The sequence below is a fragment of the Cyclopterus lumpus genome, chromosome 15, assembly GCF_009769545.1.
Source record: "Cyclopterus lumpus isolate fCycLum1 chromosome 15, fCycLum1.pri, whole genome shotgun sequence".
NCBI lineage: Eukaryota > Metazoa > Chordata > Actinopteri > Perciformes > Cyclopteridae > Cyclopterus > Cyclopterus lumpus.
Genome location: NC_046980.1, coordinates 11,100,026 through 11,123,268, shown reverse-complemented (window position 1 = coordinate 11,123,268; position 23,243 = coordinate 11,100,026). Strand labels below are relative to the sequence as shown.

Genomic DNA, 23,243 nt, shown 5'->3' with positions numbered 1-23,243 from the left:
ATGCACCTGTCCACGTCATGCTATTTGCCGTGAACAGTTGAAAACAGGGAACAGGGAAAACAAAATTCTTTCATGGGACGTTTGAGATTTCATGTCAGACAAGAAGAACATCTAAAACAATGTGATCACAGTGTGCAAGTCAACTTGTGGCTTTGGCATGTAGGCCAGAATTAAATGTCTCCTTCTGACATGTTGATCACAGAATTAATTTGGAGCCATCCGATCTCAACCATGTGGGGACTTCCATTGTTGCCTCTGATGACCAGAACTGCTCCAGTGTTTCACACAGCAGGAATAAAAGGAGCTCTTTGGTCTGGTTTGTGTTAGTGATATATTCGGTAGTAAATGACAGCTCTCCTACCATACACCCTAAGGCAAAAGCTGGTGGCTGGCTGCAACTTCACTAGCGGCAGGAGAGCAAGGGGAATGAATGTGTCAGTTCTCATAAAAGGACATAGGGATGGAGAGATTGGAAAGAGAGATTAAAGGTGGGAAGGAGGAGGAGAAGAAGGGAATAGACACCGCCTTCAATGTGCACTGTCCATGTGCTGTCCTCAAATGCTTGAATCTAATGGGGGACAAGCATACACAACCTCCTGAAGGTTGTACACGCAATCATATCACTTAGGAGTCTTTGACAGGCAAGGTCGTATTGGCAAAGAGACACAGGGAGCATTATAATATAATGTTCTGTATTCTGTGTGACACAGAACCTTTTAGCTAAGACTATATCAATCTTCTGAGTGTCACTCACTGTCCTTTGCCCACAGTGACCTAAAATCCTCTGTAATCCTACCTGTGCTGGCATCGGTGTGGCAACAGAAATATCAACAGATGTTTAAAGTGTTGTACTTCTGCTCCTTAAAGTGCATAGTATACATCAGTGGCACGATGCTTGTCTTTTACCATCCTAATTGCCTGCATGTTTTATTCCCCCCTGAGGACGAGGAAGAGCAAAAAGAACAGTGAGGGAAAGATGTTGCTGACCCCCAATCCACCAGAAGGGTAATAATGAGCCGATAACAAAAAACAGGTGGAACATGTGGTGGAAGGGACTTGGTGTAACAGTTTTCTGGGTGTTTTCTGGTGTTCATTTCATCCACTCCATGCAAGCTGTGCTCTGTTGTCAGGGGAGACGTTAGTTTGAGTGTGCATGTGTAATCTGTGTCGGAACAGTGTGCTCACCTGAGCTCCTTGGTATCAGGAGAAGAAACACTGTTGCCATGGACACAGGAGATTATTATAGGATGCAAGCAGTTTGATCTGCAAGCATGGTCAGAAAGTTCAATTTGAGCCATTGAACTATCCATATAGACATGTACTGCTTCAGTCAGTATGTGCTTGCACATTGCAAATGTGCCACGCATTTTTACTCTGTATATGTTGGTCTTCCACATAAACTCAGTTATGTGAGAAGAGATAGCCTTTTAGAGTTCATAGTTCTCATAAGAACTAACATCATCTTTCTTTCTATTTAATGTGCAACATTTAGCATGTTTTCTTGGATGTTAAATAGTGCATTAATGTAGTAATAAGACATAAATAAACCGACATATGACAGATAGAAGATTGGAAGCCTGAAATCATTCAAATCACATGTTTACGCTAATAAAGTCTCATATATTTCTGGCATATGGTTGGTTGTTGTCTGAGGATACAGCATATCTGTATTCCTGCGCTGCTGGCTTTTGTAGTTTGAGACCCTTTTGTTGGAGTACTCAACCTGCTCCTCCTCCACAGCCAGAGTCAGCTTTAAAAGTTCAGAGCGGTGACAAACTATCCGGCTTGGCGCCAGAGTCCAGAGTGTGTTCAAACACTTTGCACCAAGAGACAGATATATTAAAGTTAATGGTGTCAAAACTGGAAGCGCTCCTCTTTCCATTTGGCCCATTGACTGCATGTAAACACTTCTAGCCAATAGAGGGTGCTGTGACATGTGTTAGGAGTGAACAGTAAACCTCGCTCTGCGGTTGAAGATACAGAGAGAAGGATAATTATATCTAATTAAGCTTTAGCCATCTTCAACCAATGCCTCCTACACACTTCAGCGATGTCAAACACACAAGGCGTCTTGATTGGGAGGAATAAGAGAAAATGGAGAATTAAAGCACCCAAGGTTTATATTCCTTCAAGGTTGCCTGATCATCTGGACTGCATAATACATTGTGCTCTATTGCTTTTGGTGCAGTTCCCTGGTTTGAATTAGGGAGGAACTTGTTGAAATGGAAAGCATTAACGTGTCATCTCATACGCCTCCTTTATCCTCTGAATGGTTTTACCTCCGTGCAGTCATCCCACTCAATCATCAGCTACTGGTCTCTAACAACCTTCCCGGTTTTCTCTGTCCCTCCATCCATCTCCTACCTCTTTGCCTTCACCCTTCCACCTCCTCCTTATTTTACACACCACCCTCCTCCCCCTATCTCCTTTCCTCTTTTCTCTCACTATTCTTGAACCTTTTTTTTTTCTGTCGGTAGACACAGTGTCAGCATGTGATGAGATTAGCCCAGTGCATCGGTCTCAAGGGAAAACATCTGAATATGAAGCAACATCCCATTTGACTCTTTTCTTTCTCTCCTTCTGTGTGTGTGTTTTTGTTAATGCTCACCTCTTGTTGTTTTTCTCTTCCTTCTATTTTCTTCCCTCTACTTTATGTTCATGCTTTCAGTTTCACAGAAAACCTCCATCTTAATGTCTAAAAGGAACAGTGTGCAGCATTTAAGGGGCTATATTGGCATACATGGAATATAACATTCATAACTATGTTTTCTTTAGTGTATGATCACCTTAAACTAAGAATCTTGTTTTTGTTACCTTAGCCGTTTACATCTACATCTGATGGAGCCGGGCACCATGTTTCTAGAGAAGCCCAGAATGGACAGCCGGCGTAGTTCCACGCATTTGGCACTCGGGAGACATTTCACCTTCACGGCTAGAGGTCACTCGATCCTACACACGAGAACTTTAATGAATGACAACGTTTTATCAGGGTTGGCATCCTTTTGGGTGGATTTATTCTTTAAACTCAGTATTCAATAATATATTTTTTAAAGATGTATTTGAAATGTATTGACTCGTATATTGTAACTACGAATTGTAATTCGAACCATAACCATGCCCCCATGTCTAATCGCAACAGTTACCTTTTTATTTAATTTCATCAATCTTTTCATTTAAATTGTTGTGCATTTTTAGTCTTTAAACTGAGGAAATAAACAAATGACCCTGGCCAGACACAAAGTGGTGACATTATGGTTCATGGTTGGTGTGTTAAACTATTAACCATGAGGGCACCACCTTTAAACCAAATATTAACCCTATCAATAGCTCGCCTTTGTGAAGACCACATTCTTGCTCCCCCAGTGGTGAGTGCGATGGTGTGAACAGGTTATTTTCTCCACATCTTAATGAATACGTCCCAGTGAAGATGAGTTATTGGACTCCTTGTATATTGGTAGACGCATATCATATAGATACGGCAAGGGCTCAAATATAACAACTAGCCCACTGTAGCTGAAGATGACGGACAATAAGCCATTGCATATGTACCTTAAGGAAATGATCCAGCTGTAATAACTCCAGTATCCCATTGTTAGTCCCAGCCATACGCAAAATTAATCGCCTATAAGTCTGCTGGTCTCATCTTCCTGTGTGCTTGTCCTGTTGTCTCCCTGCCCTCGAGACGTCCTTGGCTGAAAGTGTCGGCTCTGTGTGGATGTAATCCTGGTGATACATGGTTAACTCCTGACCTGTCTGCGCTGTGGCCTCTCTGTTAGATGCTATTATGCGGGCCTCTAATTGCTGCTGACATTCATTCACCCACTAAGGCTATCACCTTCCCCATTACAGGACTGACTCTCGTCTCTAGGTTTTAGTCTGCGCCGCATAGGGGTGTGTGTGCTTGTCCAGGCGGGTGTGTCCATTCAATACAGTCGAGGATGAGGTAAATGACGATAACTATCCTGCAGCTGTAACCTGCAAGACTATTGCTGCACAACTACTGTTCATTTACAGTAATCAAAGCAGGTGTTCAATTCCCTTCCCCTGACTGCACGCACAAAACATTCTCTTGTGTGGTGTGGAGCAGGCGCCGTCTTATCACATTGGTTTAGAATGACAATATTCACCGTATCTGTAACTGTGCCACAGCTTGATTACACAGGGACTTATCATCCCAGACCATGCCATGGGCTCACCTGCATTCTGCTGTGTAGCACGCAGATTTAAGCTGCTCTTGTGTATAGTTGTGTGTACTCTGAGGCCACAGAGCTAGACACACAGCTATTACAGTGATGGGTTGTTGATTCTTCATTATTTCTCACACATCTTTGCCACTGAGAGTCAATTTCGTTGGGAAGATAATCAAATCATAATTTGATGCAGAAATATTATGGTTCCAGCTCAGCATCTCCTTCTCGCTGTTTTGGGGGATGGAATTCTTGAAGTCATGAAATGAATGACGCAATCAGAGCTGCTGTCTGTGCAGGGTCAGCCTGCTCCTTTGTGTGACTAAGGAAGAGGTTGATCTGTGCAGCTTATCTGATGCTCTGATAAGGTAGGATGCAGGGTGTAGGAACAAAAGACAGAAACAAAGAAAAGAAGGGTGTTAGTGAACAGTGATCATGTCGATTGTGTCAGATCATTGCAATTTAAGTTAGTTACCTTATCTTTTTGAAATGGGTTCTCCTCTGATAGGCATCACTCTGTTTTTTTGATCATCCATTCATCCATCCATCCATCCATGTTCTTCTTACCCAGGGCCGCATCTCGGGGGCAACAGGCTTAGAGGGGTGATCCAGATGTTCTTCTGTCCAGCACAGCTGTCCAGCTCGTCCTGGGGAAAGAACCTGGAAATAGATTGCAATCCATTCGTTACACCCGCTGTTATCAATATTTTTACATTACCAATGGCTGAAATGAATAATAGCAAGCAAGGCGTCTGAACCACTCGCCGCTCTCATGAGTGTCATTTGTAGCCCCAGGCAACTGCTTTCAGTAATAAACTAATACACTGTACAAAACGGCAGACAGACACAGTCAGTGATTAGCTGGTGAACACATTTAGCTGCTGAAGAGCCAGATATTTCCCTCAGGAGTTGGCGGAGAACAAAACAGAGATAAAATGAGAGTGAGTATTGAACTAACATTCATCAGGTGGACATGCCTACAAATGAATTCCCATGTTAGTCTTCATCTGCTGGATGACAAACCACCCGTTCTTCCCAACTTTACAGCCCAAACGGTGCTCTTAATAATTACTCGGAATTTATCGATAAAGAATTAGTAAATTGATATTAACCACCAATAAAACTGTTGCTTACAGCTTATAAACTCTGCTGTATGAGAAAGCAGTGCCTCAGTCTTAAGAAAACCTTCATCACAGCACCACTTTGTGTGTCAGTATTTGATGCAATACTCCACACATGAGAGCCCATGTATGTGCACTGCTCTAAGAGGGCCATTTGGAGAGCAGCAGGTCAATACACATTCATAGAGAGTGCATTTCCCTGAATGCTTCAACAGTCTGGAAAGCCTCAGTGCCACTTTCCACCGTTTTCTGCTTACCGCATTAATCCATCCTACAAAAGCGTCATTCTGCGTTTGGAGAGAGGACACTCACTCACACACATAGACACACATTTTCACAGCTTCAATGGCAGAAAATCCATAGCCCTTTCTAGGAGGAGGAATTCCATTAGATAATAGATATGGAATCCATTTCGATTCCCCACCTTATCTTCTCCCGAGGTGAAGGATCAATACTCGAGCTTCAGCTCAACTGCCAACAATAACAGGAAATTGATGGGACATAGTAAGAATCGTGGAGGTCTAGTAATGGCACTTTCTTGGCCGCCCCTGTAATGCAAATCAGAGGGAGAGTTAATTGTGTGAAAGGCTGCTTATAGTAATGAGGAAGAAGTTCATGAACCAACACAGATTAAGTCGTTGATTGTTTGGAAAACCACTGCAATTGCAAGACAGATACTGTTGTACAATAGAAACACTGTCAATCTAGAGTGGAGATTGACAGTGAAAGCACAGATATCTAGTTATCTGGACAAATCGGTGTGCACACTGCAACGGCATATCGTTTTGCACAGAGCTGCGGAGTTGCCAGGTGCTTTGTTTATGGAGACCGTTGCCTGGCAACTCATTCCAAACAGTATTAGGACATGAGGACAAGGGGAGCAGTGGTGAGGTGAGTGTAGGGTCAGGTGCTACAGATACCGGCACACTGCTCACCGAGGGACCTGGGCGGTGCCTTTCTTACACAAGGATGAGTCATTTTGTGTTTGTGTACAGTGGCACGGGTATGTTGCAACAAGTGGGCGGGTGGTGGTTGGGAGGTTTACAGCTCCACGGTCCACAGTCCGTTCTCACTGAGATGTTTGCACAGCTAAAACACCACTTATTGCATCACATCACAGAGGGGTGTCAGCAACAGAGTGAGACTAGGAATGGCCGCTGGAAAACAGCAAATGTGTTGTGTCCGGGAACGCAAACACTTTTTTGCTCTTTTGTTGTTGTTGTTGTTGTTGTTGCTTCTAGCATTTGGGGTCTTGGTGCCATTGTTCACACGTGATGGAGTGGGGATTCAACCTGGCAACGTTTTCATCACAAGCCACAACATACACCCTTTAGGTTGAATGCCTCCAGAGACCCATTCGCTCACATGGCACACTTACAGTGGCAGTGAGTGAGACCGTGTTGAGCAGCATCTGGGATGAGGTGGTCATGGATGTGCTTGGTCTCATTCCATAACTAATCATCTTCTCTGAAGAGTTCAGATAACCCCCAACACTCCAACCCCGCACCACTGACCAGACACGGCCAGCAGGTGGTGCTGTCTTCTGTAGTATTGCCTGGTTTTCTATGGTTTAAATATGTTGGCTTATTTTATCCATTTAATCCATCCATAATGGGCACCTCACTGTGTGTCCAATGAGCAGATTTAAAACGTTAATGCTCACACATTGCCGCTCTCAATAAACCTCCATGATTTGGTGCTGCTCTACAATCAGCAAAGTAGATGAATACATGAGGGCATTTTAGATAATTGAGATACACATGATTACAAGTTGTGAGCAACACGCTTTTCTCTCTGATCTCTCTGGTTGTCTACCAGAGCATTATCTACAGTAATAGAGTCAGATCTTCACGGACAAATCCCTGTAATGTCATCCACAGCGCCCAGGGGAGACCACCCTCTTTGGAAGAAGGGTGGTGGGAGCTAATTTAAACCCACACAATAGACTCATTTCAAAGACTGCCTTGTTAGATCACACCATTTCTTCATACTGTGAAAAATACTGTGTGTGTGTGGGTGTGTGTGTGTGTGTGTGGGGGGGGGGGGGGGGGGGGGGGGGGGGGGGTGGTATTAAATAGAGAACTGTACTGTGTGAGCATCGCCACTCTGGGGAATTAAGGTCATGTTTTCATCTCACTTTAATACTAATAACTGAAGATTGAAGCTCTCCTCTTCATGGACACATAACAGGCCTAATCAGGGTCCTGATCAGCCAAATCGTCTGAGAGAAGACAGAATGTGCTCACAGATAAAATCATGCGGCAAAACTTGCTCGGAGTAAAGGATCACGACGTGATCTTAGGTTTTGATTGAGTATTGAGCCTGTGTGGCGGAGCCCGCCCTGGCTCTGTGCCTCGCTCTCCCGCACAATGATGTCATCTGTGGGAAGGTATTTCTCTGAGACACAACCTGTCTGCTCCTGTCAGGGGCCACAGTAACTCGAGTCGCCTTGAAAGTCTGGGAGTGAGCACCGGTCACTTGCAGACAAGGGCGTTATTTATTTTTCCTGGAGGAGATTCAATCCCTCCTCCTGCTGCTCTGTGGCTCCGAGCTCCATCCTGAACTCTGAGGCACAAAACACTTGCCCTCCAGAGAGGTTGTGAGCTCAGTCACAGTGCTTTGGAGAGCTGTGGAGAGTGGTAGGGTTGTATAACATGATTAGTCATTGTTAATGTATATAATCACTGATATTTGGGGTGGCTAAGGCTCTTAACCAGGCTACAGGCTGTGTTTCTGTTGTTAAAATGCTAAGTAGACATTGTTAGTGTTCCCTTCCAGCACTAGTGCTATGCATGCCCTCCTCCACTCTATTCGCCTTCAATCCCATAATATACATATGAAAGAAGTCCTGAAATCACATATGCACTCAAATTCATATACATCACCATGCTATGTTTTGCTCAACATGATTATGATGATTTATGGATTTTGTATACCGTACGGTTTTAGTCCCGCCAGTCTATTTAATTGATTTTGAACTACCGTGTACAAAACATACACTGTTGGTGTAATGTCGAAAGAAATATTTATGAAAGGTGCCATGATCACTTCAGACAAAATACGTTTACGATTCCAATTGATGTCTTTTTTTCGAATGAATATATCCAACTGCATCAGAGGGTCTTAGATGTGAAAAGCAGGGAAGTGACTTTCAGCCAACATCTGCTTTCAAAATCTCACCAGCCGCACTGCAGAAATCCTTTGATAGACAGAAAGGCTCAGAGTTTGTTTTTGTGTGAACTGTACAAGAACTCACAAATATTGTTCTCACACATCGTTGTAACTAAATGAATTCAGTTTGCACAAGAGCGTCAAGCAAATGTTGTCTGTTAGCATCTCGTGTTCAGAACCGACATTGTTTCAATATACGCTGCAGATGGTTTTAACGCATGTAAACATCAAAGACTACTTTCGACTACTTAAAAAATCTAGTTGCCTTGACACCTGGAGTTGCAGACGAGTGGAAACGGCTTGTTGTACAATTACAAACAACCCCAGTGTCTTGTGGCCAATCAGCTTTTTCATGAACTCCCTCCAGGATCAGCAAACACTAAATGGATCTCAAGAGTCCGTGTTTAAGGAAGAGTCCTCATGAAGTGTGCTGGAGAAGCAATAGGTCCATTGAGCAATAGGTCCATTGAAAAGCAGGGAACCGTGAGTCAGCACGGCAAGGATGACCGCACATTACAACATACGTCATAACAAAGTATTTATATATAAAAGTTGTTTCAACTTGAGATACCAAGTGACCCATGTCAGAAGAAATACTTGTAAGATGAAAAGAGAAATCATAGAGCAGATGAATGACTTACTTTGAGTACAGGACACTACATTTAACATATTTATATGAATGGAAGATGAATTACTCCCACATCAGCAGTATATCACTGTCAGACACAAATATTTAACATGCAAAACTGCAACAGATCCTTGCTTGAAAACATGCCCATGCCTAAGCATTCGGAGTTGGAGATGCGGCAATCGATTGGCTTAAAAGGTTATCGTGAATCAATACAAAGTTGTTTTGGGCACCAAGCGCTATGTATTAATGTCATCCTGAGAAATAGGCTCTAGCTTAGGTGGCTTGTCTGCCAGCCTGTTTTCCTTTTTAACTCCAGTCACAAGATCCTTGTTCCGATGCAAAGATGGCCTTGAAGCTGCTTTTAAATGGCAGACTATTGCGTGCTGTTTGAATGGAATTTCAGATTTCCGTAATTATCGAAAAAAACTGTTTGGAACAATAAACGATGAAAATTGAATTTATTTAAGATAATACCAAACAATGTCACCTTTCTTCCCTACCGGCCGTACACCACACTTTGATATCAGTGTACACAGAACAAGCATGTCACCTATGGATCTGCATAAGCTGAATTAATAATGTTCCGAGTCCTCGTGAGAGCTGCTCCATGACTAGTGAGGTAGCTAGTTGTGCAGTCAAGGATGACACAGAGGTTGAAGCGGTCACAGATTTACTCAGCTCTCCCCCTATCCCTCTGGCACATGTTCTTCCCAAGGTCAGATACTGCATTGCATAATAATGTTGAAAATAAATAAAGAATAGTCTCACACATACGCATGCATGCCAACATGCAACAATGAGGCGCAGAAGAAGCCACCTAAAAATAACATTATCACTGGAGCCATCACCCCCGAGCATCGGACCACCACTCTTCACTTCACATCTCATAAGTGAGGAGTGCTGCTTCAGAGGCAGCCAAGAGTTCCTGAACTGAATGTCGACCTCCAGTTGCACATGCTTTAGTGAGCATAAACAACCATGAAGGAATATGTTCTCTGGTGCTTCATGTATGTTCTTTATTTCTATATGGTGCGGAATCCACCTATGGCACCCATGTGTTAAACCGCAGAAATCTCTTTACCCACCTTCCTCTGCCTTTTTCTCTCCTTTCTCCCCCCCCCCCCCCCCCCCCCCCCCCCTGCTTGTGTCATCCCCCTCTTCACTACCTCCTTCCCATGGCCTCAGGGAGCTGTTAGCTATCTGGATGCTGGCGCTCTATTGTGAAGACTCATTGATTGCCTCTGTGCTCCCCACAGCCAGTCGGGCCAGTCAGCATGGGGCCCCGGCTGTCTGCCTTATCTGCCACTGCTCAGTCGACATACACACTGGGAAAAAAAACAGAAGAGAAATGGTGAGAATGATTGAGAGAGAAACAGAGAGAGAGAGAGAGAGAGAGAGAGAGAGAGAGAGAGAGAGAGAGAAAAGGCTGTCCAAGCTTCCAGAAGCCAGCAGTCGTATCATCTGTTTTCTGTCCCTCTTGCTCCCTCTCAGCTTCTTGTTCTTCTCGCAGCCAGAAACAATCAATGGTGTACTCAACCAGACCACTCTTGTCTTGTTTTAAAATAGTGCTCTTCTGCCTTTTCCCTGCAGGAGATGATCCATTTACTGCCCCGCATCTTCTGTACTTGTCCGGAATATTAACCCTTTTGTCCCCCTCCTCTTCCTTCAGTCACTCGGCCATTCAGTTGTATCAGTTTCACACACACAACTTTTGATAAACTATATTCAACGTGAGTCCATTGGTAACAGACTATTGATGGCGTGTTCGTACTGGGTTGTTGCCATCGACTCGAGTTTAGTGTCGCAATGATTTGTGGATTAATGCGATAAATCCATCTAAAGAAAATTCATTGCAAGCTCAATGTTGAAAATGGTGTCATTTGTCAAGCGAAAACGCACTGGTGGTCAGACAAAACAAGCAAAAGGGTTGGGAGTTCAGTGTTTGTGCCTGTTTTCTGACATTCATATCAAGAAATGAATTGATGAAATAATCTCTATTTTACAGCCTCGGTCAGGGCTGAATGTCTCCAACTGGAGCTAAAAGACACACTTACCTCAGTTGAAGATCTTGTGTGCAGGCTCACTGCTGAATTGTTTTCACAGATTCAGCATTGTGTGCACAATCTGTTGAAACTTCACAAGATGCCTTTTCTTTCTTTGATCCCTTTGTAAAAGGTCAATGACTTACACAATGCAATCATGGGTCTTTGCTAACACTTGTGAAAGGAAAAAAGCCTGATTGGGCTTCTAATTGACTTTATAGGGTTGTTGTTATTATTATCCTTTTACAATAGTTACCGTATAGTAATCATGTGGTTACCATAGTAATACGTGTGCACCCTTATATACCAAACCAACAGTGGCAGACCTTTGTAAAAACCTGGTCACGATCAGTGTTACAGACTCGGGTCAGAAAACCCATTTACGTCTACGTACTTTTCTTCTTTGTCCTTCTTTTGGTGTGAAAGATGTTTCAGCCACTCCTGATGATAGAACTTGTTTTTCAGTATTTCAGTGGAGTGTTTTCAGCAGTGGGAGCCTCATGGCGGCGACAGCAGGGTGGCACTGTAAACAACCATCACACCTCTGTGTGAATGGGAGAGCTGATGTCAGCACAACTGAAAGTCTCCCTCCATCATGTAGCTACATGAGGCCCCAGCAGCATCCATCACTCCGCCTGCTGCCTCTACAGAGAGGAGCCTTGTCACCAGCAGAAAGCCTACAGCGAGGTGGCCAAGAGAAGTGTACATCATTTTGTGTTTGAATGCCAAGTCTGGCCTTGATCGTCACTAATGTTCGACGGTCTAACCAATTTTTTTCACATGTTGATTTAATGCACTCCAACACAATGCAATATGTATTAACCTTCTCGGAGCATGCTTCATTGAGAGTTGTCTTTGTTCTCCTTTGATGCATTCATTCAGCCCTTTGAAATACTGCTCATAGGATATTATAAACAGAGCAAAGTCAAGCTGAAGTCACCCCACATATAATCCATCCATCTTGTTGGCAGCCATCTGGCTGTATTATTTTGGAGGGGCTGAGGCGCATGCCTCGCCACGAAAGAGAAGACTTCTGACAACAAGCCATTCCGTGAACTGAAGAGTGACCCGCCCGGCTGCCCTGACACCCGTAACAGGCCTTGTCACCTTAAATTGGTATCAAACAAAAACTTGATGGATGATCCAGAACAGATGATATTATGATAAGACTGAAACCTAAATGGGGGAGGGCAACAATAGATCTGTCAGTTGTTGATCCCGAGCTCTGGGGCAGCGGTAGAAACCTGTACTTGTCTCCTATTAAACTGATGAAAATGCTCAAATTGCATGACAATAAGAAGCCCCGAGGACAAGGATGTGTCTCACTCGAATCACGGTGTCAACATCAGCACGGCAGATAGATGCACAACAATATCAGTAGAGGTGTCAGAAAGAAGATATGGGTCATCTCGACCAGCCATTTCCAGAGCACAAAATACATTAAAAATCAGATCATGAGTTCACAGCTACAGCATTATGACATTGACTGCTCATCCGCGCTCCATCTAAGAAACAGCCCCCCTTTCTGAAATAAAAATGAGTGACTGCCAGAGCCGTGATGACACTGTTCACATTTGTCCCCCATCGTAGAGCTGCTTCAACCAGGGGGCTGGGGCGTCCTTGAGACACTGTGATAGAGACACCCCCTCCCCTCCCATCCCCCTCCACCCATTGCTGATACCCTGCTCTGGCCCTCGCTGCATCGGTGTCAGGAGCCCTGCAGCCAGGAAGCTAAAAAGGATGGCAGCCCTTTCCTTCCCTTCAAAACACAGATGAGTCTGTGCCATGGGAGCAGCTGACAGGAATTTGACCCCTGGACTGATGACATTATGTGAAGGGAAATTGTGAATTACCTTTAAGCAGACCTAATCTTGTCACCTTCATTGATCATCTAGTATCTAAAGTTATCAGCCACAGGAGGGGGGGGGGGGAAGGTGTTTGTAAAGTGCACACACAGGCCTACTTTTGTTGTGTTGTTATTTGTTGATGGTTTATTTGCAGTAACTGATCTCTCCCCTGCTCTTTTTATTGTTTTTTTTTCTGCAAAAAAACAAATAAACACTGAAGAAATCCTGTGTGCAGGCACAGCATGAGTAGTGAGTGATTTTATCTGATGCACTGCGAGCTGAGCGGCCCTCCCTCTGGGCAGTTCAGCCTTGCCTGACTAGGAAGAGAGCGAAGAGCTTGTGTGCTCTGCTTGCGTGTGCTGTGCGTGTCGGGAGGGGAGACATTGTTCCTTGACGTCACCGCTCAGCCCAGCCTGCCGCTGCTCTCAAACACGTCTTTGTTATTCTTCCACTGGAGACCGGCCATCCGCAAAACATGGAGCCCCGCCCGCTGACCTGCTGGAGCGGGATGCGGGTCGCAAAGGTTCACGCACATGTTGGGGGTGAGCTGTAAATCAAGTCAGGGCAACATCTTTTACAGATGAATACAAACTACTTACTGCGACCAATGCTTGTATTGCTACACTACTTTTTTAATGATGGGAGTATGCTAATCATGCTAATATGAATATAATAACGGCATTGCCTTTCATTATTACCATTATTATTACTTTTAGTAATACAAATACAAATAATATAATTATTACTATCATATCGTAGTTATTATTAATATTTAGAGCATAGTCTAATTGATTAGATGATTGACAGATGAACAATACACTATTTTCCTAATCGATTAATTGCTTTAAAATATTTTTTTTACACACACAATGGACTTTCTTTACACAACAAGTTGTGATGGGCAGTTTTTACTATCTGATATTATTAACATCTTTTTGCAGCTCTTTGTGATTATTAATATTGTATTATTGCTGTTGTGTACAAAGGCTTTTGCCGTAGACGTGTTTTCTAAACATATTTTACCAAAGTGTTTGGTTTATTTAACTACAAGTATTAACCAATAGCAACAACAATAAAATAAACCCTTGTTGAATGAACTAATAGGTAACCTGACTGCTGTGATTACACAAGGCAGCGTTGCGTTGAAGCGATACAGGACCAGACAATAGCCAGAGCCGTGAGCTGCAGTCCGCTCCAGTGTGAAATGTGCTGTTAGCGGCCCATTAGAGTGTACTTACACCTTTACACTCAGTGTCCTTCCGCGGAAATCTAGGTCGTATTTTCTTACCGACCGCGGAGCACCGCTCTCTCTGGTAACTGAATAGCCAGTGTAATCTGACACTTCAACTTGCCGTGCTCTACGGTAGTTGATTCAGTCAGTCACTCACACCGTCTCCGGGGCTCTCGCGTCGTCTTTGTGAAGTGAAGGCAGCGAGAGAGAGAGAGAGAGAGAGAGAGGAGCGCCGTAAACACGAGGTTTGGAGAAACAATACGCGGATTTTGCCACTGAGGTCCGAGCTTAAGAGTAAGTTTCGCGCCCGGTTATTTCATTTTGTTTGTTTGTTGCAAAGCGAGGAGGTTTGAACGTGTGTGCGGGGTTTGCCCAAGATGGGGTTTGCCTCCCGCTGGACAGATACTACCTGCTAACAATAGGGTGACCTCCTAGAAACCTTTAATAGCCGCCGATGAACTCGTGTCAAAAGGGGGCAGATTGTGGTTGCGTGGAGCGGTTCACGGAGCGCGTCTACGCGGCGTTATATCGCGGCTCGCGTGTCGCTGGATATCGCTTCTAGTTTCTGCCTGCTGTAAACGAGAAACAGTCAATGGGTCTGCAGGATTATTCTGTGATAGGTGCATGCATTTGTCTGAAGACACTAGATAGGAATGTGCTAGTAACTCGGTGATTGTGTGCGTGTGTGTGTGCGTGTGTGTGTGTGTGTGTGTGTGTGTGTGTGTGAATGTGAATGTCTCGTCTTGGTGGATCAGCTGATGGATCGGTTGATGCTAAACTGAGAATGCATGTCACTTAGCTAACAGTCAGTAGTGTGAGTGGGCTTGTTGACTCCCCTTCAAGGATATTATGGGCTACCTGTTGTAATGCAATTAGCAGGCATGTCCTTATGTTACTCTGTTATGTGCTGGTCCTGGCGTTACAGCACCATGTAATGCAACATGTACTACATTGACCTGCACTGATACTACTGATTTCAGTGATTGGATCCTCTCAGCGATCATTCAAAGATCAGTGGCTCCCAATGTGAGGTCATTGGGACTCCGCAGGGGCCCCTAACGGGACTCAAGTGTGCTTTCTGGTGAGCTGAGAAATGGTTCAGATGGTACTGTAAATATTTCTGTTACACAATGCTCAGGTGTGACTGTGATCTTAATGTTCCCTCTTCCTCCCCCCAACATTAGTCTACACACATGGTTTCTTTTCCTTGACATGAAACTATCTGAATCCATGATAGAGGCCAGCACCACCACATTTTTTTCAGTCCTGCAGGAGAGGGTGGATGAGCTGCTCGACTCAGCGCAGCCCTCAGCCTCAAGTTTGGCGGACCCTCCCCGTAAAAATTCCTCCCATCTGGATGTGAGGCCAGTCGGGGCATAGAAGGGGGCTCCCGACGGGAGGAGGTGGAGGAGGAGACTGCCGCTCTGTGCATCCTGCTGCAGGACAGCTAAACTTTTGGGAAAATAGCGCCATTATCCTCGTTAGTAAAGTGCTGAAGTTAACGGGAGTGTGATTGGGAGCAAATCAGTTGCTGCCACTGTTTGAGAGTTGTGGAGCTTTTTTGCTATCTATGACCAACCCATATCTCACTGACTGTGCTACTATCCTGTTATCATAATGCAGGTAAGATAACATGCGCATATAGGCCTGCTGTCACTACCTGCAGTAAATCAGTTAGCACATAAAAAGCCCTGTTTCCTAAGAATTATGACACATTCTAAAAAAAAGAAAATAGGAAAAGTATTGCGTTGGATTGCAGGTGTTTGTGTTATTGTGTCCACTCAGTGTATGCCGGTCTAAGAGAGCGTGTAAACACATTTTTGGATGGGTGCGCCCTCCAGTGTCTACCTCCGTGGTAATTTAAATTGGTGATGTAATGAAATTGTTTTAGCAGCAACACTTGTCAGCTGCACCACATTAATTAGTGCTGTTTTCTTTTTTTCTTTTTCTCCTTCTAACGAACCAAAGCAGCATAAAGTCATCTCAGTAAAGCATGAAAAGGAGACACGCTCGTTCAGAGTGGGCTACCTGATAAATTGTGAAAGAAAGAGGTCATGGAATTAATGCCATCTGCAACTGTTTGAAACTTGGAAGTGTGTTTGTGTGTACGTATGTGTGAGTCTTCTTTCCTTCTGTTGTCCCTCCTGGGGCCTCTCTGCAGCCAGCCAGTCAGGCAGGCTGTGAGACAAGACAGAAGAGTGTCTGATTCCCTAAACGGGCTAAAGGCTCCAGTACACTCACTTTGAAATCAAATTTGGACTGTTTAAGAAAGTGCCGGGTGGCTGCAAATGCAAGTACTGTATGCACACTGAGACCGGATTGTCCGTCCCTCTCCTCCGTAATGTGAAGGAGGTGATACCGGAAATGTTCCGGGAAAACAGCTCATTCGCAAACAGGCACACAGAAAGGCATCACATGCACTGGCAGCGCTACGAGTTGCAGCTCACCATGAGGAAGAAGATGTATGTTTACGTGCAACAGCATGTTTGTTCCCTAAACCAAACAGTGAGACATAATAGAGAGATTACTCTCAGTGTTAGCCAATACGGCCGTGAAATACTGGATATTTGTATCAGTTCAAGGTCATGAAATAATTTTCAATAAATCCGGCTGCAACCATGTATATCACAAATTCAGATATCAGCTTTAAACACCTGCAGCTGTTCTCCAAACTCTCCGGGTGATCATTCCCAGAGAGCATTACAGCAGTGAGTTCCCTGTACTCCCTATCTCTGCACTCCTGTGAAGCGCCGGACTAACACTGATTAGAAATATCTACAGGAAAAACAACTAATTACTCGTGTCGGAGTAATTAGCTTTTTGTTACTCAGCAATTTACCAAGTTGCACTGTATTTGCTGCTGTTTTCCGTGTATCGCCGCAGCGGCAGCCTGCTAAGTGCTACAAACCTAGGGAACGCTAATCAATGTTTTGACAGCCTGACATTTCATCTAACTGTTCATGTTGGTTCGAGGAGTGCTGTGAAATACTTGCTGCCTGTTCACTTGACATAGATTGTTAGTCGGCCGGTGTCTCGCCATCAGCCCAGACCCACCCACTCATGTCCCGAGCAGAAGTCAGCCTTTGTTTCTGTCTGTCTCTCTCTTTCTGTCTCACTTGTGGTGCCATTTGACAGTACTTTTCATCTAGACTGAGTCTTTGTTTTCAAGGTGCCTATTTTGGTCTTTTAACAAGGAAAAACTTGTGTTGCCTCAGAGCATTTTAAAGACTGATTTTCAGAATAAGCGCCTCAGAAGGAGTTACAGCCTGAAATGTTCAGTTTGAGCTGAGGGTTTGCCCTTGTGTCAGACACTTAACCACTTCCTAAACCCTGTTGTAATTCTAACTAAATGCTCAAGTTAAAATCTGGTAATTGCAGTGTAACTAATAAAGAGAAAATGAAGCACCCAGCAGATGTCACTCACCAGGCTGACGGACTGTGATGACATCAGCTCGGTACAGAGAGACAAAAGTGGGCCGACATGAGGCGCTGGGATAAGAAGACCTCAATGCCACATGCCTGTCACCGTTGCGCGTCAAGCTGCAAACCTTGCCCTGTGGCCGGGCTTGTGGCTGGCCCTTCAGCTGATCCAATCAGTCCATGAGCAAGTAGAAGTAGTAGCGAACAGCAATGTTTGGTGACAAAGTGGAGAAAACTGTTGCTTGTGCTGGGCTGCGTTCAGGTGTGTGAAACCGAGCGACGCTGTTCAGGAACATTTGCACTCGGCGAAACTTTTTCTTGAATATAGAGAAAACGTATATTCCACTTCTTACAAGATTTCCTTCAAGTTATTCATATTAAACTAGTTTACATAGATTTTTGCGATTGGCATTATTAATTATGTGCTGTGTCTTTGCCAGTTGTGTTGTTGACAGATATCGGTTTAAGTGGTATAAGACAGACAAACTTAACTCCTGCTTCTGAAGAGCCTGTCCCTTCAACCTCCAGCGTTCCCAACATCAGGGATACGCAGTCCTCTAAGTGCTGTTTTTTTTTTTGGAGACAAGAGAGCGAAACGGAGTGCAGAGAGGGAGAAAGTGAAGAGAGAAGTTGCTGGTCCACCCCTGTCACCGCCTCATGCATGTTTGATTTGATGTTCTTTAAGAAACGAGTGCAGGAGACGTCACAATGGCCATGTCTCGTTCCCATCCGTCGAGAGGCCGGGGCCTTTGAATCATAAATGACACCCGGCCTCACCAGGAACAATATGAGAGTTGGAGCCCGCACAGGAGGAACAAAATGTTCCCTCTATCCATCAATCCATTCGTCCACCGCTGCCGCCTGCACTCAAGACTTCTCACCATCGCAAGCAATTACCCTCACTTTTATTTATTTTTTTTACTGCTGATGAAATCCTCACAGAGTCTGTCTCAGCTCTGTGTTGTTGAGGCAGAGAGAGAGAGAGAACGGTAGCAATAGAGAAGAAAAGAGATAGTATGTGTCTGAGTGAGTGGCGTTGGCGTGTGTCTGTTTGGCTTGTAAATCCTGTTTAAGCTAAACAAACTCATTGTCCTCATCCTCAAACTGTGCTCTGTGTGTGTGTGTGTTGAGTGTGCTTCCCCCCTCCCTCCTTTCTCAGCTCTCTGCCTCTCCTTTTGAGTTGTAAGTACAGTCACTAATTAGTTCCCTCTCCCTCTTCATGCTGGGTCAGTGGGTTTACGGTTTCAGCACTGATCTGCTGTGTTTGTCTTGTCTCTCCTGATACCGGAAAATGCCTGCAAGCCAGCGCAGACTGCAGCTACCTCCAAGAGGTCTTCGCACCTTACACAGCGTCCCACATGGGTTCATTTGCCAGACAGCCACTCACGACTGTACTCCGGCTCCGCTCTCATGCAGCTTGCCCTGCGAGTCCATGCCAGGTATTAGACAAACCAGTCCAGTGAAGAGCTGTACACGCTGTGTTGAGTCAATAAGTTAAAACCTGTTAGGTCTTCAAACAAGAGCAATGCATCCTGAATAGGATTTCAGATAATGTGAATTTGTTTTATGTACGCTTTAAAAAGCATGGAGCTTATAGCCGGCAGTGAATTTTCTTCTAATGTCTATGTTTATAATATAATGTGTGCTATAAACGGCCTCTTGTCTAGTCTGCACTGTTTTCTCTGAGTGTGTGGTGGTGTTGATTTTCTGGTAGAGGTTGCGTGGGAGATGGAGATTGATGGCAGAGATTCTCTGAAGGCGGTCGAATTGTCTTCAACATGGCCTCCAGGGATACATACTTTCTTGTTTTCTGACAAAGTAAATTAACTAGGATTTAATAATGCAAAGGGACGGCATTTATTCTTCGCCTGCAATGTCAGTTATGAGGCGGAGAGGGAGTCATGTAATATCTGCACTCGCACAACACTAACTCTTTCACATGCATAGGGTGCAAAGGCTGAAATGTGGTGGATATTGAATAGAAGCTTTCATTAGTCTTTGCAGAGTATGATAGAAATATATTTTTGACGGTGAGGTTTGGGTTTTTAGGCAGACAGGAAGGGCCTGCACTAGATGTTGATTTTTCAGTTGTACTTTCGGTCTGTCAATGAAGCCAGTCGTGGTTGTTATGGAGAGCCCCTCAAATCATATTGGGGGGGCTCTCCATAACAACCACTGCCCTGCTAAGAATGTTTTCTTACAGTTTTTCAACATTTCGTCGTGATAGAAAAAGTCTATTACTTTGTGCAGTGTGTTTGCCTGCTCGGTGCCCTCCCCTCAAGTTTGACACTTTGGTCAGACGCTTTCCCAGGGTTCTAAGGAATAAACATCCCTTTCATTTTCCCGCCTGGGCGGCTCAGATAAAGGGGCATATCTTAAACCTCTGTGTGTGGATACACCACCAACAGCAATGAGAGACGGGCTGGCTATGACGGGGCCGAGCTACAGCATAGGCTTCACAAAGAGAGAGGGATGGAGATGGTAGGGATGTGGTGATGAGTAAAACAAATATGGAAGTCCACTTCATTAAACGACAATCTCAGCAATGTATCATATGTGGTGGAAAGTACTATAACTGGCTGCAGACCTGACTTTGCAAATATCACAAACATTATCTGCAATCGCACTGCAGATAACCCATCTCCCTCGTTTATCCGTGGTCCCCCCCCCCCTGTTACAAGAACGTCCTCCCAGCAAAAGCAAAGCCACGGTGGAAGACGCCATTTATCATATCAGTAATGAGACCAGGCTAATCGTGTGTATTCTGGAGACAGCATTGATATACTGCTTGGAGCTTGCCAGGGATCAGCCTCTAAACAATGTTTATCATTGTCTCCCAGGGCTCTTTAATTATCTGGCAAACATTATTGACAAAACGGCAAGGGTCCCTGTGTTTTATGATTTTTTTTGAAAGAATGCTGGGTTGCTATGCAAAAATATCTGCACTTGAGGGATAATGTGTACATTTTACACATTTAAGATTGTATACAAACTGATCATTACATGTATTCATAATTAACAACATATATTTACTTTAGTTTTGTTTAGAAGCTTCTTTTTTTTTGTATATCGAGCATTTTTTACATTTGGTAGAAATATCCAAAATATGAGCAATGAGTGAGGAGCACAAGGTGAGAGAGAGGCAGTGAATTTCATCACATCCAGATCTGATGCTGCATTCATTTTTTGCACTTCCAAAAACTGTTTAATGTCTTAGTGACAAGAAGAGGGATGGTCTGTCTCAAAAATATGTCTAACTCACACCTACATCTTTTGGTTGAGTCATGCTGAATCATTTTGATTCTGACTGAAAATATGTCATCAACTCTGAGATGGATTGCCATAAAATAGTGTACAGACATTCATGGTTCCCAGAGGATGGATCCCAAAGATGTTGGTGCTCTTCTTGCTTTTCTTCTCAAGCTTACCCCAAGGTTGAGCTTTTTGGTTTTGACTGAAATGTCTCTTCAACCGTTTTGGTGATTTGCCATGATATTTGCTGCATACATTAAAGCCAGCTTCGGGTTCCATTGTTATCCCTTTGGTGATTCCCTGACTTTTCATGAAGCGCCCAACATCAGGTCAACATTTTAATTAGTCCAATACTTTGGTTTAATATCAATACCATCAAAACTAATTATATTACGATGAGCCTCAGGTTTGTGTTAAGTGCTAATAAGCTAATGTTAGCACCTTAAAGTCAGATGGTACACATGGTATAATCATTGTGTAATTGTGAACATGTTAGCATGCTGACGTTAGCATTTAGCTCAAAGCGCAGCCTCACAGTGCAGATAGCATGGCTTTGGTCTCTTAAGCTTGTTTTATTTGAAAATATGTACCTCAATCTGTGTAAGACTTTTAACACTCAATGAGAACGTTTATTTTGAAATAATGATGTAAAAAAACTTTTGAAAACATCCTAAATTTGCCAATTGAGTAAATTGTTTCAAGTGGTGCATTCAGTATAAAGAAGTAATGGAACTTGTTTAGAGCTCCTCTGTGTCTGCTCTTATCCCAACAACTACAGCTTATGTACATTAGCTGCATTTAATGCAGTTAGTACACATCTCAGCCATATGCTTTCACAGCCGTCCTGTAACCTCAACATGGTTCCCCAGTGGACGCTCAACGACATGTGTTGACATTGTTAAAGATACATGTGAGGGCATCACACGTTTCATGTCTGTCTGATATTTAGAGGAAGAGGGGGGTGGGGGTGAGTGGGGTGAGTGGGATGGGGGTGGGGGGCCTGTTACTCAATATGTGTGGCTACAGTCTGAAAGGAGAATCCCCCAGACGTCAAATCAACATGATTGTATAACAAGAGAGGAGGTGTGTCTTATTGATAGTTGAATGAAAGCACCTTTGCTATTCTGTATGGTTGTGTGTGTGTGTGTGTGTGTGTGTGTGTGTGCGTGTGTGTGTGAGAGAGTGTGTGAGAGAGAGCAAGACAAGGAGGTGGGGGTAGTAGCAGCAGTGCTGGCTTGGGGTGAGGTCCTGCCCTGATTTTCTCTGGAATTCCTTTGTTTTTGCAAGCCAGAAAGGGGGAAACTGAATCTGTGTTGCCCGAGGGTCTCTGCTCCTTGAGAATTCTCTGCACACATCTCTCTGCTGCCAGCGCTGATGGTTTAAAGGGTGGCTCTGTTTTCAAAGCTCGAAACAGCCAAGGTGTTTTTCACCTTCCAGAAAAAATGAAGAGGGGAAAGAAAAGGGGGACTGCACCAGGCGAAAGCGTCTCAGGCCTGGAGGAACTGATCAAACATAAATTTCCAACCTCATATTTCAGGGCCACGGAAATAAAAGTCAAATGTAGATCCTGTCACTCAGGCACAAACAATACCTTGTTATGAATATGGATGGGAAACACGAGCAGAAAAAGAACTTTCTTTATTTAAAAAGTAGTAAAAATAGTGTTTTTAATGATCCTGTTTTGCAGATTAATAAGTGTTTTTAATAGTGCTTCGGGGCCACTGGAGGGGCCAAGGCTGCTGTAGAAGCGTTGTCAGCTGCTCCTGCATGCTTACACTTTCACTTCACATTCATGGACCATTAAGTTTGATAAACCTCGGGTAATAGTAAAATATGTACAAAGGTTTACTGCCACAAGTTTTCCGTGACCAGATCCTTATCTGGTGGGCTGTCGCTTTAAGTAACTAACTTCCACAAAGCAGAGCTTTTCCCTCTCGTGTGAAGGGGGCTCGTGTTGAGCGAGGGGGGAATTGAATAGCCTTGTTGCCCGCCCTATTGAGCCAGCCTTATTCTTCGCTGTCCCCTGCAATGGGGTGGGGGTGGGGAGGGGGCTCAAGAGAGGGGAAGTGGCAGAGGAAAAGGGAATAGGAGAAGGGCTTGGAGGTCTGGTCACGTGAGCAATGATAGTGTTCGTGCTTGTCCCTTTCAGGCTGTCACAGTAAATCTGTTTGACTTGTCACTTTGTAAATCATTACGAAGGCTAAAAGCCTCTCTATTGGATTGTGGTGGAAGAGGGGAGGCGGCAGGTTTCCTTTGTGCCTTCTTGACGATGATGATAATCAAGTTTGTTTCTGGCCATCCTGCTATGAGGCTATAATTAGCTCCCTTCTTCTCTCTTCTC

General features: G+C 44.1%; 1 protein-coding gene across 4 annotated transcripts in view; it reads left to right on the top strand.

Moving 5' to 3' along the window:
- The first annotated feature begins 14,333 nt into the window (after positions 1-14,333).
- Positions 14,334-23,243, top strand: part of LOC117743881 (zinc finger MIZ domain-containing protein 1-like) — a 99,277-nt gene continuing 90,367 nt past the window's right edge. For all 4 annotated transcript variants that reach the window (XM_034551810.1, XM_034551811.1, XM_034551812.1 and 1 more), the window contains exon 1: positions 14,334-14,524. The gene's annotated coding sequence lies outside the window, so the exon portion shown is untranslated. The remainder of the gene's footprint in view (positions 14,525-23,243) is intronic.